The sequence below is a fragment of the Equus przewalskii genome, chromosome 18 (assembly GCF_037783145.1).
Source record: "Equus przewalskii isolate Varuska chromosome 18, EquPr2, whole genome shotgun sequence".
NCBI lineage: Eukaryota > Metazoa > Chordata > Mammalia > Perissodactyla > Equidae > Equus > Equus przewalskii.
In genome coordinates, this window is record NC_091848.1 from 33,065,569 (window position 1) to 33,082,639 (window position 17,071).

The window sequence follows — 17,071 nt, forward strand, 5'->3', positions numbered from 1 at the left end:
GTATCCTCGGCTATGAAATTAGAGGTGGGAAGAACTTGCGGAAGGAATGCAGCATGTATAAGGACCCAGCAATTTTCAGGCTATGCCTGTTCTGTTGTCCACAGAGACCATTTCAAACTTCCTCCACTCTGCCCAAATCCCCAAATCTCTTCCCATTCTCCTCGCTCTTAGCAAATGACCTGGCTCCCTACTGCACAAAGAAAATAGAAATCTCTGATGGGGACTGTCTCAACCTTACACTGCTGCGTCTGCACCCACGCTCTTCCTTGTCCCACATGGACATGAAGGAAGTATCCTTTCTCCTGAGAGCTTAAATTAAACATGTTCCAGTCATTCCCATTATAAAAACAGAAACAGAAACTTTCGTTGGTCCCAAATCCCCCTCTGGTTGTTAATGTATCTTTCAGCTCCCTTCCCAAAGTTCTTAAAAGTGGTCCAGACTCCGTGTTTTGTTTCCCCACCTTTCAGTCCTTCTTCAGCTACCTCCAGTCTGGTTCCCCCTGCCCCCACCTTCCTGTCCCCACCCCTCCCACTCTATCACAGTGGCACTTCTTAGGGTCACCAAGGACTTCCATTACCTGAGGGACACTCTCACGCTTCCTCTTCTGCGAACTCTCAGGAGAGCACCAAGCCCAGTGGGCCACTTCCTCCTTCCTGAAGGCCTCTACTTTCTTGGTTTTCAGACACCAAACACTCCTCATTCCTATCTAAGCCACTAATCAGTCTCTTTTGCCTGTTTGTCCCTCTCTACCTGATCATTAAGTTTACAGGGCCGTAAGACCCCGTCCTGGACTCATTCTCGTCCCACTCTACACTATCTCCCTGAGCAGTCTCATTCATTCCCAGTTTTAATTCAGAGATCCAGTCCCTCGCTCACCTGTTCACAAGCATTTATTGAGCATCGAGAATATGCCACGTTCTGTGAGTTTTGGGTACAGGGTCCCTGGACTGTTCCAGCCAGATAGGGAATCTTTTTTTCATTTGCATTAAAAAAAATCTCTTCTCTTGTGTGGGTGTGTGCTGATTTTACTTAATTTTAGCTAGAGTGTATTGAGTGCTTATTCTTTGCCCGGAGGTATTCTAACAGCTCTGCAAGAATGGTCATTTAATTCTCACAGCAGCCCGATGAGGGAGGGACTTTTGTTTTTTTAACAGACTTTATTCTTTAGAGCAGTTTTAGGGTCACAGCAAAACTGAGCAGAAAGTGCAGAGAGTACCCATATACTGCTTGCCCTCCCCGACTCACAACCTCCCCCGCTGTAGACATCCGGCACCAGAGTGGGCCATCTGTTACAACTGATGAACCTAGGTTGACACAGCATTATCACCGTAGGACCATAGTTTATATTAGGGTTCACTCTTGGTATTATACACTCTATGGATTTTGACAAACGTATAATGACATTTATCTACCATTATAGTAACACACAAAGTAGTTTCATTGTCCTGAAACTCCTCTGTGCTCCACCTCTTCATCCTCCCTCCCCATAACTCGTGGCAACTACCGATCTTTTGCTGTCTCCATAATTTTGCCTTTTCCGGGACATCATGTTGGAATCATACAGTATGTAGTCTTTTCAGATTGGCTTCTTTCACTTAGTAATACGCATTTAAGATTCCTCTATGTGTTTTCACAGCTTGATAGTTCATTTCTTTTTAACACTAAATAATGTTCCATTGTCTGGATATACCACAGTTTACTTATCCATTCACTTACTAAAGGACATCACGGTTGCTTCCAAGTTTTGGCAATTATAAATAAGGCTGCTATACACATCCATCTGCAGGTTTTTGTGTGGACGTAAGTTTTTAATTCATTTGGGTAAATACCAAGGACCATAATTGCTGGATGACACGGCGTTATGGACGGAATGTTTGTGTCTTCCAAAATTCCTATGTTGAAGCCCTCTCCCCCAGCATGGCTATGTTTGGAGATGGGACCTCTAAGGAAGTAATTAAGAATAAAAGAGGTCATAAGTGTGGGGCCCTGATCTGATAGGTTTAGTGTCCTTATAAAAAGGGACATTAGCAAACCCTCTTTCTCTCTCCCTCCACATGAGGAGAGGCCATGTGAGGACACAGTAAGAAGATGGTCCTCTCTAAGCCAGGAAGAGAGGCCTCACACAAAAAATGAATCATCGAAAACCTTGATCCTGGACTTTCCAGCCTCCGGAACTGTGAGAAATTCAATTTCTGCTGTTTAAGCCACTCATTTGATAGTACATTGTTATGTCATCACAAGTTGACTCATAGCTATGGTAAGAGTATGCTTAGTTTTGTAAGAAACTGCCAAACTATCTTCTAAAGTGGTTTTTCCATTTTGCATTCCCAGCAGCAATGAATGAGAGTTCCTGTTGCTCCACATCCTCACCAGCATTCGGTATTGTTAGTGTTCTGGATTTTGGCCATTCTAGTAGGTGTGTGGAGGTATGTCATTGTTGTTTTAATTTGCAATTTCCTAATGGCATACGATGTTGAGCATCTTGTCATATGACTTTTTGCCATTATATGTCTTATTTGATGAGATGTTTGTTTCTTACTCAGGTTGTTTGTATTCTTATTGTTGAGTTTTAGGAGTTCTTTGTATATTGTGGATAACAGTCCTTTATTAGATGCATCTTTTGCAAATATTTTCTACCACTCGGTGGTTTGTCTTCTCATTCTGTTGATGGTGACTTTCACAGAGCAGAAGTTTTCAATCTTTTTTTTTTTTTTTTTAAGATTTTATTATTTCCTTTTTCTCCCGAAAGCCCCCTGGTACATAGTTGTATATTCTCCGTTGTGGGTTCTTCTAGTTGTGGCACGTGGGACGCCGCCTCAGCGTGGTCTGATGAGCAGTGCCATGTCCGCGCCCAGGATTCGAACCAACGAAACACTGAGCTGCCTGCAGCGGAGTGCACGAACTTAACCACTCGGCCACGGGGCCAGCCCCCAGAAGTTTTCAATTTTAATGAAATCCAGCTTATCAGTTATTTCTTTCATGGATCATGCCTTTGGTGTTGTATCCAAAAAGTCACGGCCATGTCCAAGGTCATCTAGGTTTCCTCTTATGTTATCTTCTAAGATTTTTTTTTAAGATTTTATTTTTTTCTTTTTTCTCCTCAAAGCCCCCCAATACCTAGTTATATGTTAGTTGTGGGTCCTTCTAGTTGTGGCATGTGGGATGCTGCCTCAGCATGGCTTGATGAGCGGTGCCATGTCCGCGCCCAGGATTCCAACTGACGAAACCCTGGGCCACCGCAGCAGAGCGCGCAAACTTAACCATTCGGCCACGGGGCCGACCTCTAAGAGTTTTATAGTTTTGTGTTTACACTTGGGTCTATGATCCATTGTGAGTTAATTTTTGTGAAAGTGTAAGGTCTGTGTCTAGATTCCTATTTTTGCAAGTAGATATCCAGTTGTTCCAGGTCCATATATTTAAAAGACTATCTTTTCTCCATAGAATTGCTTTAGACACTATTTTTATGCACATTTTACAGAAGAAGAAAAGTTAAGGAACTTTCTGCAGGATCATGCAGCAAGTAATTGGCAGATGACATCCAACTCAGGTTGTCTGCCAATGAACTCATGCTCTATCCACAGCTTTCTGTTGCTTCTCTATTTCATGCCCCTCTATGTAGTAATGAAGAAACACATGTTCATTGTAGAAACAAACTAATAGGCCAAAAGAAGCAAGTAAATATTAGCCATAACTCCATTACCCAGAGATAACCACTGTTAACATTTTGACATATACCCTTCCAGCCTTTAACCTCTGCACATAACTACGGTAGGTTTTTATTATAAAAATTAGATGATAATGTATTCTTCTTTGTAACTTGAACTTTTTTCATTTAATAATAAACCGTGAACATCTTTTCATGTCAAAAAACATAGCTTTAGAATACAATTTTCCTTGGAGGTACAGTACACTCTCACACAGATTTATCCCAATTTTTCAGCCTACCCTTTCTGTTGGGCACGTAATTTGTTCCTATTTTTCCTTTGTGGTTAAATCTTTATCAGCACACTTAGTTGTTCCTTAAGATAAATCCTAGCAAGAGAATTGCTGAGTCAAAGAGTGGAGAGGGATGTACCTTTCTAAGGCTGTGCTGAGGTAGCTGCCCTGATCAGGTCTCTGGCCACCACCTCTGGTACCATAGTTGGAGGGCATTTGAAATGGCCAAGTCCAAGGCCACAGGCCGTTTTTTTCTTTGTTTTCAAACATGTCAAGTTTCGTCTTTTTTTGGAGTATTCATACAGAAACTTAGGAGAAACTACAATGGGAGCTGCTAGCCTGGTACCATTTTGAATTAGCAAAGTCTTCTTTAATTTGGTGCCTGAGCCCCAGCCTTGTGACTGTCACCAGTGCTAATTTGCCCTCAAAGAGCTCAGCCTCCTGTGTGCACAGGCATTGGAGGGGGAAGGTGGGGACAGGAATACACACGGCTAGCTTGAGGGCTATGCAGACTGTGGCAAGTCATATTATAAAGTGCTCTGCCAATCCAGAGAACAGAGTAATTTAGGGTTTGGGAAGATGGATCTGAAAGCCAAGGGACAAGGGAAAGACTTGGACAAAAGCCCAGAGATGTGGGAAGACTTTGGGGGTGAAGACCTTGTGGCCATAATGAATAGAATGTTAGAATGCGTGCGTGTGTGTACACGCGTGCGCACGTGAGCACACACACAGGCGATATTTAAGAGGGTGCGGTTGACTACTGTAGAAAGTCTAAACGTTGTGAAGCTTTGAGCGAGAGGCCACCAAGGTTAGTCGCTGTACTACAAGCAACAGGAAACTAGGAAAGGACTTTTAAAAATAATACCTAGTATGAGCAGGGTAGTGCAGCCAGGAACAAAAACAGACTTTCTGTTGCGCTGTAGATGGGGCCCAGTGCTGGTCTCTTCCCCTCCCCTCTTTCCACCCTGGTGATTAGGAGAGCAGAGCTGGGAGGACAAAAGGGCAGCCTGCCCATCTGCTCAGCTGACAAGTACACTCTCAGAGGCTGAGGAATGTTCGGCAGGTCTTCACTCCGGACTCAGACAATGTTTAACCACACTGAGCCTCTGAATCGAGCCAACCGTCTCACAGGCCAGCGGTCATTATTTCAGGAGTTCTAAACTCTAAGGGCAAAGAGGGTGAAGAGAGGGAGGGTGAAGGCCCAGGGGACAGTTCCTGGAACGCATGGGGTCCTGGCTTGGCTGCCCGGAGAAGTCACAATAGAATCAGACAATTTGTTGCCTGGGGGAGGAAGGGAACCCAACGGGCAGAGGACAATGGTGGTGCGGGAAGTTTAGGAAGTTTTCCTGAGGTGCCAAAATTGCTAGTTCCTTTTGTGGCTGCTCCTAATTTAGCAGTCTGCCGCTCTCCTCTCTAATCTCACGGTGGCCACCATGACCTTCCAACTGTTGCCGCCTCCAAACGGTTGATAGAAATTGCAGCTGAAATCCAGCACCAGCAGAAAGACACACCCTGCAACACCCTACGTTTTGCTGAACATCGCAGTTTGGAAGCCTTTTTCGAGAGGACAACTTTTACTAAGCCGTGGCTTGCATTCAATTCTCTTCAACTTGAAGATTTTTCTGCTCCTGGTTAGAGAGTTAGTCCTGAAGCCCGAGAAAGCGCTGGCAAGGCCTGTGCTGAGGGCTTCATCATGAGGCTGGTCTCTCTTGCCTTCACAGAAAGAAATTCCCCCGGAGAGCTCAGCATTTGGCTCTGCAATTACGCTTTGAAATGGAGATGACGTTGACTGGGGCAGACTGGGGAAATCCATCTGCAGGGCCCATGCAGAGCACGGGGCGGCTGGGGATCAAGTTCCTCCCGTCTGAATCGATGGCTGAAAGCAAATAAGATCTAATTTACCTAATCTTTTCACAGCCCCAAGAAACTGGAAGGAGCCCTGAGTCAATCAATAGACTTTTCCTTCCTCCACCTAGCTTGGTACAAGACGCTACCAATGTTGTAATTAGGAATGCTAATTTTAGCAATGATTGGTAGGAGAGTCATGCTAATTATTTCAAAACAAAAACCACATTTTTCAGATTTTCCTCTTCTCATTTAGCAACCTCTTCCGAAAAGAGTCACAGAGTCACATCGTGTTTGCTGGTTCTTTCTCATCTTCCGGCCTCTCTGTGTTGCAGGCGCCCAGGGATCAGGCCTGGGGCCTCTTCTCATCTCTGTTCTACTCGCTGCCTAGGTCACCTGAGCCGGCCCTGTGACTTTCTGCAGCATCGTGTGCTGATTACTCTCAAATGCCCCCTCCAGATTCAGATTTCACGTGCATGACGTGTGTAGCCGCTTGGGTCAATCAGCGTCCCCCGCCTCCCATTTCACTCACCCTCCCTTCCCCAAAGCCTTTTCCCCCGTCCTCTTCACTATTTCCACAAATCGAAACTTCCTGTTTCCAGCTGCTCAGGCCTCAAACCTTGAATTCATCTTATATTCCTCTTTCTCCCTTACTTCATATATAAATCATCAGCAAATCCTACTTCCTTTACCCTCAAAATATATTCAGAATCTCTCTCACCTCCTCTCTCTTTGCCGTTCGAGAGCAAGATATCATTCTTTCCCTTCTATAAGCCTCCCAAATAACCTTTTATGGTCTATGGGGATCCTTTTACAACATGAGTCAGACCAGGTCAAAACCCTCCACAGGCCTCTTTCCCACTGGTCCTGCCCGCTTCCCTCTGACCCGCTCTCCTGCCCCACCCCTGGCTCACCCTGCTGCTCTTCGGCAAGCACTTTTCAGCCTCAGCAGAGTTCACTCTTCCCCAGATATGTGTGGTTTGATCCCTTCACTTTCTTTCTTAATGTGCCACTCCAGTCTAAAATGGGATCCCCACCCTTCAGTGCCCTCTAGGCCCCATATGCTGCTTCCTTTTTCTTCATTGCATTTATTACCACTCAGCATTTTTTTTTGCACAAGATTCGCCCTGAACTAACCTCTGTTGCCAATCTTCCTCCTTTTCTCCCCCTTCAAAGCCCTAGTACATAGTTGTGTATAGTTGTAAGTTCTTCCACTTCTTCCATGTGAGCCAGCGCCACAGCATGGCTACTGACAGATGAGAGGTGTGGTCCCTCGCCTGGGAACTGAACCGGAACGCGCTGAACTTTAACCGCTAGTCCATCAGGGCTGGCTCACCACTCAGCATTTTATCTATTCATTTGTTTATTTATTGCCTGCCATCCCCCCACCAGAATATTAACTCAGTGGGGGCAAGGTCCTTGTTTGTTTGCTGCTAAATTCCCAGTGCTCAGCACCTACAATGTACTTAATAAATACATGTTAAATGGGGGGATCAAAAGGCTCTTAGGGTTTATTCAGTCCAAGTGTATCACTTTACACATGGGGATACCATGGCCAGGGGGACAACTGTCCAGAGGAGGCCACTTCAAGATGAATAGCTATGCTGGAACATGTGTCCAAGTGCCCTGACACGCAGCCAACCCTAAAAAACTGAGGCCCGTGGTGAAGAGCTCACCCTAAGTCAGCGCCAAGCACGTGTTTGTCTGTGCGTATTATCCAATACTCAACTTTATCGTGGTAATATACTCTGATGCTTACATTTGATTCTTTTTTTTTTTAAAGATTGGCACCTGGGCTAACAACTGTTGCCAATCTTTTTTTTTTTCCTGCTTTATTTCTCCAAAACCCCCTGTACACAGCTGTATATCTTAGTTGCAGGTCCTTCTAGTTGTGGGTACATTTGATTCTAACGCTATTCCATTTTTCAAAAATACTGACCGGGGCCGGCCGAGTGGCCGAGTGGTTAAGTTTGCGCACTCCGCTTCGGTGGCTCAGGGTTTCGTGCGTTCGGATCCTGGGTGCAGACATGGCACCGCTCATCAGGCCACGCTGAGGCAGCATCCCACATAGCACAACCAGAGGCACTCACAACTAGAATATGCAACCATGTACTGGGGGGGCTTTGGGGAGAATGAGAAGAAGGAAAAAGAAAAAAAGATTGGCAACAGATGTTAGCTCAAGTGCCAATCTTTAAAAAAAAAATCGCCAAGGGAATTCTGTATCTACTGAGATGGATGGCTGTCCACAAATATGGTTAATGAAAAATAAGTTTATTAAAAAAAAATTAAAAAATAATACTGACCATAGTCCATTAAATTAATTTCATGACCTGTTAATGGATTGTGACCCACCATTTGAAAACAGTACACTATACTACAGGGTAAAAAACAAATCTTTCTATATATTTTTCCTGTTTTAATAGTTCTAAAAAAACATGGCCAATGCACAAACATATTTGTTTAAAGACTTTTAAAAATGTTAGAGGAGAATAATCTGTTGACAGTAATTCCATAGTGAACTTGGCTGTGCAGAGAAATAAAAGAAATACCTAAGGTCTGGTTTCGTGGGCCTTATGGCTCATGTATGTTAATCTTGAAACATCATCTTATTCCTGATTCCATCTCTGTCACCCTGTTTACAGTTCTGAATTTCATGCTATACCATGTCATATTCATTTTCTTGGTTTCGTGCCTTGTTTTCTGTACCAACTCATGCTTATAAATTGCTGCTTTGTACTTTCAGTCCAAACAGTGCATTCCAAAAGGAGGCAGGAGGAACGGTGAGGGTTTTCACATAGCTGACTTTGTTTTGACAGTGATGGTATCTGACAGAGTGGGAACTGATTACAGCCCGACACCCAGGCTCAGTGTACACACCAACTATTCATAGCCGCTGGGGGCAGGGAGACACACATGAGCATGGGGACGAGAGACTGAGAAGCTGGTCAGGCTAAGGACAAGGAATATGCGTTTATGCAAGGCACAGAGGTCAAGGCCACGTTAAAAATCAAGTATTTAAATATTGGCTCCCGCACAATAACTCTCTGGTCTAAATTTATCCCACTCTTCCAACTCCCACAGGACTGACAGAGCAGCTAGGGTTACCATGCAGGAAAGAGGCGGAACAGGGTCCAGATCTGTATCTAAAAGAAAGGTCAAATGAAAGATGCAGAGAATTTGACATGGCTCCTTCAGATGCAGTGAAAGATGCTCCAGGTAACGGGATATGATTGCAGGAGTACATGGTTATATAAACAAGATAACTACCTTCACCATCTTCATTATTATTGCCGTCGTCACCCGTGTGGCTGGGAATTTCAGTGGGAGTGTACCACCCAGTCCAGGCCATTCCAACTCTTCTCACAGAGATGGGGAGAAAGACCCGGTGAGACTGGGATACGTGTCCTCGTTATTCTCCGAGGGCTTCCCCATCCATTCCCGGCCCTGCTCTGTGCCCCCTGGGTTCTCTCTAACTGCATCCCCAGCCTCCCTGTTCCTCTGGCTTCCAGTTGGGTTTGACCAATGGGAGGCACTGGCAAGAGATTCCAAGGTGACGTATTTATTCCCAGCTCCATCCCACTCCATCCACGCTGCTTGTTCTCTGCCTTCCTGAGCTTCTGGCAGTGGTCATTCCTCTTCAGCTCTGGCTCCTGTGGGAGGCCCCTCTCCTGAGACTCTAGCTCTCACAGGCTCCAGCCGCACCATTTCCTCCTCTCTGCCCCTCAGACCTGGTGCTAGTCCCTGGGGACCACACCATTCTGTGCTGGTTCCTTAACTCTGGCCACACCTTTGTAAACAATCCCTTCATTAAGCTCTTATTCTCCCCGCTTCTCCTCAGTTAAACACTTTTGAGTGTGCATCTGTTGCCTGCTGGGCCCCTGACTGATGCACTTGGCCTCACGTCTATGGATGCTCCCAGCCTCATCTCATAGAGTTCCAGGCAGGCAGAACACTTTGCTGCCTTGAAATCTGACCTCTGGCCATGGCACAGGCCCCTGGGGTCTCTCTCTACCCGTTCCGGTCCTGCTTTTTTGGGATGGTTGCCAGCTGCTGAATGCCAGCAGCTGGCCAGTTGAAGTAGCCCCTGGCTTTGCTATGCAGTTAGGGACAGGACCAGGCAGGGCCAGAGATCCTGGCAGCAACTCCAGGTTTTTCAGGCCTCATTCCTTTCCAAGGGCTCAGGAGAGGTGGAAATGGGCTGGTTCAAGCTAGTCCCTAAGGGGAAGTAGACTCTCAGGAAAGAGCTTTAAAGGTCATCTGGGCCAACCCACTCCCTTTGCAGCTAGGGAAGCAAGGCCCAGGCAGCAGGGACTCCCCCGAGATCACAGGAGAAGGTACTGGGAGAGACAGGGTGAGGACCCAAAGCCCCTGCATGTTTGTTATTAAATCTCAGCGCTGGAAGGAACATTAAAAGTGTGCAGCCTGACCACCATAAACAACAAAGGACAGGGCTCTGCCGTTTACAAGAGGGGATTGCCAGAGCCACATTGGTCCCTGGCAACCTCCAACCCTAACGGTAACCAGAGATGGTCCAGATGGTCCAGACAGGGCAGCGGGATGTGACTTGGTGTGAGCAGGCACCAAAGGAAACTCCCTTCCACTCAAGGTTCCCACTAGCTCCTCACTCCTAACAGGGCAAGCTCCCTGCCAATGGGCCAGCTCACGGAGCAGCCACACAAGGAGTGGGCAGCACGGCCTTCCCTGCTTCATGTGAGTCCATCCTGTGGCAGAGCGTTGGCCATGTTCCCCAGCCAAGCTCACTTCCTGGGCCCTCGGCTTAACTAGGTTTCCCAGCCCTGGAGGCTGGATGGGACCACATCTTCACCAAAAGAAGCAAAAGTGAAAGCTATGGGTCACTTTCAGTTCATGGTGGTGAAGGAAAAGCTTCACTCTCTCTTCTGTCCAACTGACTGAAAGCAAAGGATTCCAAGATGGTCAAGTCACCAGATGGGCCCAGCCAGGATGCCTATGTTTCTGGAAGACAGCTGTACGGGAGCACCACCCCACCGGTGCCACCACATCGTACTATAAGGAGTGAGAGATAAATAAGCCTTTGTCGTGCTGAACATTGAGATGAGGAGTGGAGAAGGGTGGGCAGCAGCTAGTGCTAACAACCCTGGTTAATACAGAAATCGAGTAACTCACCAGCTAACCCACAAATCCCTCAATCCCTTGGGCTTGATCTTTCAGAGACATCCTCAGGCCCTCCTTTCCGCCCTATCATGGAAGTCTAAATTCACTGTCTCCCATCCAATCCTCCCTCCCTCCCCTCCCCTCTCTCCTGCCATCTATCACCTGAACAGCTCAAATACCCTCCTAGAGAGTGGGTTTTCTCCCTTAGAAGCGCTCTTCCTGCTCTGCTGGAACCGTTTCTTTAAAGGGCCCTCTGACCCTCTTCGGTTCTCAAATAACACACCTAGCCCTGCCCCTGGGATTGCCTGGATCCCAACAGTCATTGCTGGGCCACTTTTCTTAAGGCAAAGCTACTGGTGAATAGCAGTATTCTCTTTGGGTTTGCAAATGCACACAGAAGTCTCCCTTATCTCCTTTATTGTTTCATAGAGACAATAATTTAAGAGCACTATTTACAAGTTTTTGATAACAACAACCATAATAGCAATGACAGAGATGATAACCCCACCTGTTTTTTCCATTGTAGAAACTTCCAGCCATTCACCCTATCAATCTCTTAAAATAGAGTCCTTCCTATCTTGACTCTTCCCTTTTGGGACATGACCTGGGTTTCTATGTCTAATCTCCAAGATCCTCGGGTGGTACCCACAGAGAGACATTTTTTTAGTTGCTTCAGGCCATAGGGGATTTTTCTGCTTTAGAAGACAATGAAATTTGTGCTTTTTCCCACCCTCCTGGAGGAAGAAATATTTCAGGGGGCACCACACCTAAACATCCTGGGCATTTCTAGCAAATCTCAGCAGATGATGAGATGGGTCGGGAAAAATATTGCAACTGAGGCCTGTATCACATATGGGAGAATTTTTTTAAAAATCAGTATAGGTAGTCAATTAAGTTAGAGTAGCCTAGTCTTTTATCAGTTTCTCTTAACTTGCTCTTGAGTTCTTAAAGGGTAAAAATCTCTAGTGAGATGATCGTAGATGATTATGGGATGGTGCCTTAGTGATGAGTGAGTGAGTGAATTATTGACTGATTGACCGAATGAATGGATATTATAATCTATTTGCCTCATGACCATGTGAGGCCATGGAAAGTGGGCTCTCCAGAGTCAGGAGACCCAGGCCCTAACCTTGGCCCTGTTATGAATTCAACCATGTGATCATAAGCAAGTCAATTCTGCAGACTGACACATGGTTTCACCACTTGTGAAATGAAGAGGTTGGACTAGATCAGTGCTTCTCACACCACGTGGACATAGATCACCTGGGGATCTTGTTAAAGGCAGATTCTGATTGGGGGGGGTCTGGAGTGGGGCCCCAGATTCCTCATGTCTAATAAGCTCCAGGTGATGCCAATCCTTCTGGTCTATGGGCCACACTCTGGGTAGCAGGCATCTCAATCTCCAAGGTCCTTTTCCTAATGCTCAATGGCTCTATTTTTGACACCTCAGAATAATCAGTTTATTTACCACTCAGTAACCAGACTCCTTATAAGAGGTAAGTTTGACCCTTTGGTAGTTTCCATATCAATCAGAAGAAAGTCCAATTTTTACCAGGGAGGCCTGAAACGCCCTCTGATTCCCCGGCTCCATTGCTTCTCTGACCCCCTTTCCTGCCACTTCTTGCCCTTGCTTATACACTCCAGCCATGTTGATCTCTTTGCTCTTCCAGGCAGGCTCTAGCCTCAGAGCCTTTGCGTGTGCTTTCCCTCCACTGGGAATGCTCTCCCCCAGAGATCTGTATATATTTGGTCTTTGTCCAAATGTCACCTTATCAGAAAGGTTGTCCCTGATCACCCTATAAAAATTATTCCCCACTTCTGTTCTCTCAGTCTTTAACTCCTTACCCTGCTTAATTTTCGTTCACAGCAAATATTGCCATCTAATATCTTGCATAGAGGTTTTTGCAGCTAGCGATTGTCGTATTTATTTAGTGGTGTCTTTGTTTTGATTATTGTGCATTTATTTGATTATTGTGCATTTATTTGATTATATTTCTATCGTCTTTCTCCCACTTGAATGTGAGCTCCATGGGAGGAGGAATTTGTCTATTTCCCTCACTACCATCTCTCCAGGACCTGAACAGTGCCCAACCATCATTTGTTGCATGAGCGAAAAAATGAATAGATGAATAGAAAAGTGAGATATGGATAGGCTATTTAAAAAAATAGCAGGGCCAGCCCCATGGCATAGAGGCTAAGTTTAGTGCGCTCCGCTTTGGCAGCCCAGGTTTGTGGGTGTAGATCCTGGGCGGGGACCTCCGCCACTCATCAGCCATGCTGTGGCAGTGACCCACATATAAAGTGGAGATAGATTGACACAGATGTTAGCTCAGGGCTAAAAAAAAAAAAAAAGATAGGGCCCTCTGGTGTCATTTGAGCCATCCGCACTCTCTCTATCTACAAGAAAACTTAGTCCCCAAGCTCCCAGAGGCTGCCAGATAGAAGGAAGTCTACACAGAAAATGGCTTGGGAGTCGCCTTAGCCACAGAGCAGTTTCCATACTCACAACTCACCTGACTTGCCTTTGCAGCCATGGTCACCTGAGAGGTGTATATCCAACTCTCCTTGCTCCATTAACCTTCTGATTGTGACTTATTCCCATGCTGACTTCCCACGGTGAGGAAGAACAGGCTGGTCAGGCTGACCCCAATGCCCGCTTCACCTGGTGTTTATACACCTCATTCTAAATTAATCATTCGGCATTCTGCTTTAACCCCCTCCAGTCTCCTCCAGTGAGTCAGCTTTCTGAGTCCCATTAACTTTGAAGCCCTAATGGGATCAAGTTTCTGAACCTTCAAGGTCAGACCCTGGACAATGGCTACTTCCATAATATGTTGCTACCCTGTGAAGTTTCTCAGCAGTTGGCCAGCTGGTCCTTCCCAGGCACCACCCAGCATTACTGCAAGATTTGTTTAGCATCTTCCCACAGACCCAGCAATTCCACTTAGAGGAGTTGATATTAAGGAGATAATTGGATAAATATGTAAAGACAGATGTAGAAAGGTACCCTTTAGTGCACTGTCATCTCCCCTCTTCCTCAGCTGGAGGTAGTGGTGGTGGTACTTTTGTATCCCATGTTGTCCCCAGATGTGGGTGGGTGCTACATCCGCCAGTCCCTACCTTATATAGCACCCACTGGAATTAATTGATGGTGGTGTCTCTTACTATAACTGTCAGGGGAAGGGTTGTGACAGAGTAGCAGTTGGTTAAGTAATCTGTACCCAAAGCTCAGAAGTGGATGATGTTTTGGCCTCATTTAGTGACCAAGGAATTAGTCAGCCATGTCTCTTGCTGGGGCCGGGAGTGGAGTCCTGGTCACAGAGCAGCAGCTTGGCTGGGTGAGCTGAGTCCTAGACCAGAGGCTGGTCAAGTCCTCAGTTCTGACTATTTCTGTGGGCACTATAGGGGCAGGTTTGCCAGCTGCCCTGGAAGTCAGCCATGGTCAGATGGGCTCCAGCCATTGACCTCAACTTGAGGCCTGCCCCTAGAGTATGACAACTTCTCCAGCAAACCAAAGGCCCCTTTTTAGTCCCTCTCCTAGAGAACAGTAGCACCTCCCACCCACCCACTCACTTTCCAGGGAGCCTTAGCCCTGCCATAGCCGCCCTCACCACTGTGGAGGAAGCAAGCTACTTTCAGTTTCCAGAGATGATTCACCCTCCCAAGGGTGACCAAGATGACATCTCTCCCTAAAGGAGGAAATAACCCCCCAAGTTAGTAAAAAACTGGGAACAACTAATCTATCAGCCACAATCTGGCTGACCAAATTAACATTTATTCATGTAGCATACTAAGGTTTGCTCACACAGGATATTAAGGTTTATCATGCAGCCATTACAATGAAAATTAGACCTATGCAAATAGTTAACTGAAAAGAAGAATACATTTATCCTCTAGTCCCAATTTTACAGAAATGTGGATGTGCAAGTGTAAACGTATGTGTATGGAGAAATAATTGAACGATATTCATTGACAGGCTAACAACAGTTACCTCTGGGTGGTGAGATTTCTGGTAAATCTTTTTTATACTTCTCTGTAGTATTTGAAATTTTACATGGAGCATGTTTATTTTATAATTAGGGGAAAAAACCCTATTTTATAATTAGGGAAAAAAACCTTCCATTTGATTTGGTATATTTAATGTGCAAAGTGCTGGAGATGTGGCTGGAGAAAGTGCCATGGAAACACAGAGTTGAGAGTAGCATTAACCCTGCCCAATATTTGCAGTGTCGGCGTGCACGAGATCAGATGACCCCTATGATAGGTCTTCCTATTTCATGAATCTATGATTTGAAGACGCCAAACAGTATCTCCAGATCAGAACTATTTATAAGAATCATTTCCTTTGTAATGAGTTGCAACTTCCACTAACCGCTTGTGTGTTTGGATGACATCATCTCTGAGATTTATGTGAAATGACTCCTTTTCCTTGATGCTATCAAGGAGTTTCAGCTGTTGAGTTCCTCATATTTCTTTGTGTTTAGAAGATATTTGAAGAAGCTGTCATTTGTCAAGGTTTAATTGTTCCCGTTATTTATTTCCTGGCAAGTTTCCAGATATTGCTGGGCAAATTTGATAATGAGACCAGCAAAGATGCTGAGAGATGGAACGTGTCTACAAGTGCCGGCTTCTAGCCCCCATCTTCCACTTTTTAGCTGTATGACTTGAGTTAGTCACTGCTCTCAGGGCCTTGATTTTTTCATTTATGTAAAAGGGGGAGGAGGGAGGTTAGACAAGATCATTTTGAAGATCCTGCCCAGCTCTGATTCTCTATGATGAGTTTTAACTCTGAGATTATAATAGAGTGTCTCATAGCCATGGTCCCGAATATGCTTAAAGTTATCTCAGTATTGAAGTCTTTCACTAGCTATAGAATTATATTGTTGAATAGTGCCTCAGGGTCCACTGCTTGCATCCCTCCCACACCACCCCTATAGGTGGTCACCCTGTATCTACCAACACCTACAGGGACAAGAAGCCCATTTCCCTTTAGTCAGAAAGAGCATTTAAAAGGTGTGTCTCAGCAGAACTGAAATCTGGAACCCTGGAACGCTGTTCCACGCTCTAGGTCACTTTGCAAAGGGCTTGCAAAAGGCACTTTCCTTTTGTCCTCTTCATTGCCCCGCTGGCAGCCTCCATGAGGGTGGTTCTAGCTCCTGAGGCTGATCTTGGAGGAGGGGATCTCTCTCTTCCTACTTAGATCTCAGAACCTGAACAAGGCTCAGCAGTTCCTCATTCAAAGTTCCCGTGATGAATGCAAAGCATGTAGAGTCAGGAGTGTGGGAAGTCAGGCCTTGAGTCCCTTTTCTCAGACCTTGTCCTTTTGTCCTGAACAAGGCCTACTGCCCTCCCCTACAACCGTGTCGATGTCCCTTCCTCTCCTAACATTAGCCCTTCTCTCCCTTCTCATGTTCCCTCTTTCTCTTTTAGCCCTTGGAGTTCCTGCATCTCCCCACCCTGTTTTCCAAGTTATCAGTGCTCTTATCAGAAATCTCCAGGTCCCAGTCCCCTCTTGTGTCTGTAAATTGTACAGATGGTGGTTTTGGCAGAATCATTGTGTGCAGAGAAGGCAAATCCATATCCAGGCTAAGTGGCTAGTCCAGTAAGAACAAAGTGCTGGCCCTTCTATGAGGGAAACGGTCCAATGTAATCGATTTGGTACCAGGTAGCTAGCCGATAACCCCAGGGGCATATACGAATCTCAGTGTTGGTCTCTACTGCTGGCAGATTGGGCACTCAGCAGTGGCTGTAGCCAGGTCAGCATTGGTGAGTGGAAGTCTATGTTACTGAGCCCATGCATAACCTCCATCGCTGCCACCATTCCCACTTTGTTCATGAGCCCAATGGGCAATGACAGGACTGACCAAGGAAAGAAGTTGACCAGAACCACACAATAGGTCATCCCATGCACTTGATTATTAAATTTCCCCTCTACTGAGGCTACCTTTTGGTGAGCATCCACACGGGACACAAATATCTTCACATCTTTTGCCCATTCAGAGTGGTCTACACACTTATCTCTTCCCCAGACCTCCTTGTCACCAACTTTTCAATAATGTTCCTGCCAAGACCCTGATCATCCAGCCAAACCACTGACCACAGCCTGTATATCAGCATAGATTCTTACTTCTGTATAAATATAAGAGTTCTAGTTTG

The 17,071-nt window shown here is 45.7% G+C and overlaps 1 long non-coding RNA gene across 1 annotated transcript in view; it reads left to right on the top strand.

The window, feature by feature from the left end:
* Positions 1 to 17,071, top strand: part of LOC103560583 (uncharacterized) — a 45,623-nt gene that overhangs the window by 14,584 nt on the left and 13,968 nt on the right. The window contains exon 2 of the long non-coding RNA XR_011529169.1: positions 2,336 to 2,427. This is a non-coding gene — a long non-coding RNA (uncharacterized lncRNA). The remainder of the gene's footprint in view (positions 1 to 2,335; positions 2,428 to 17,071) is intronic.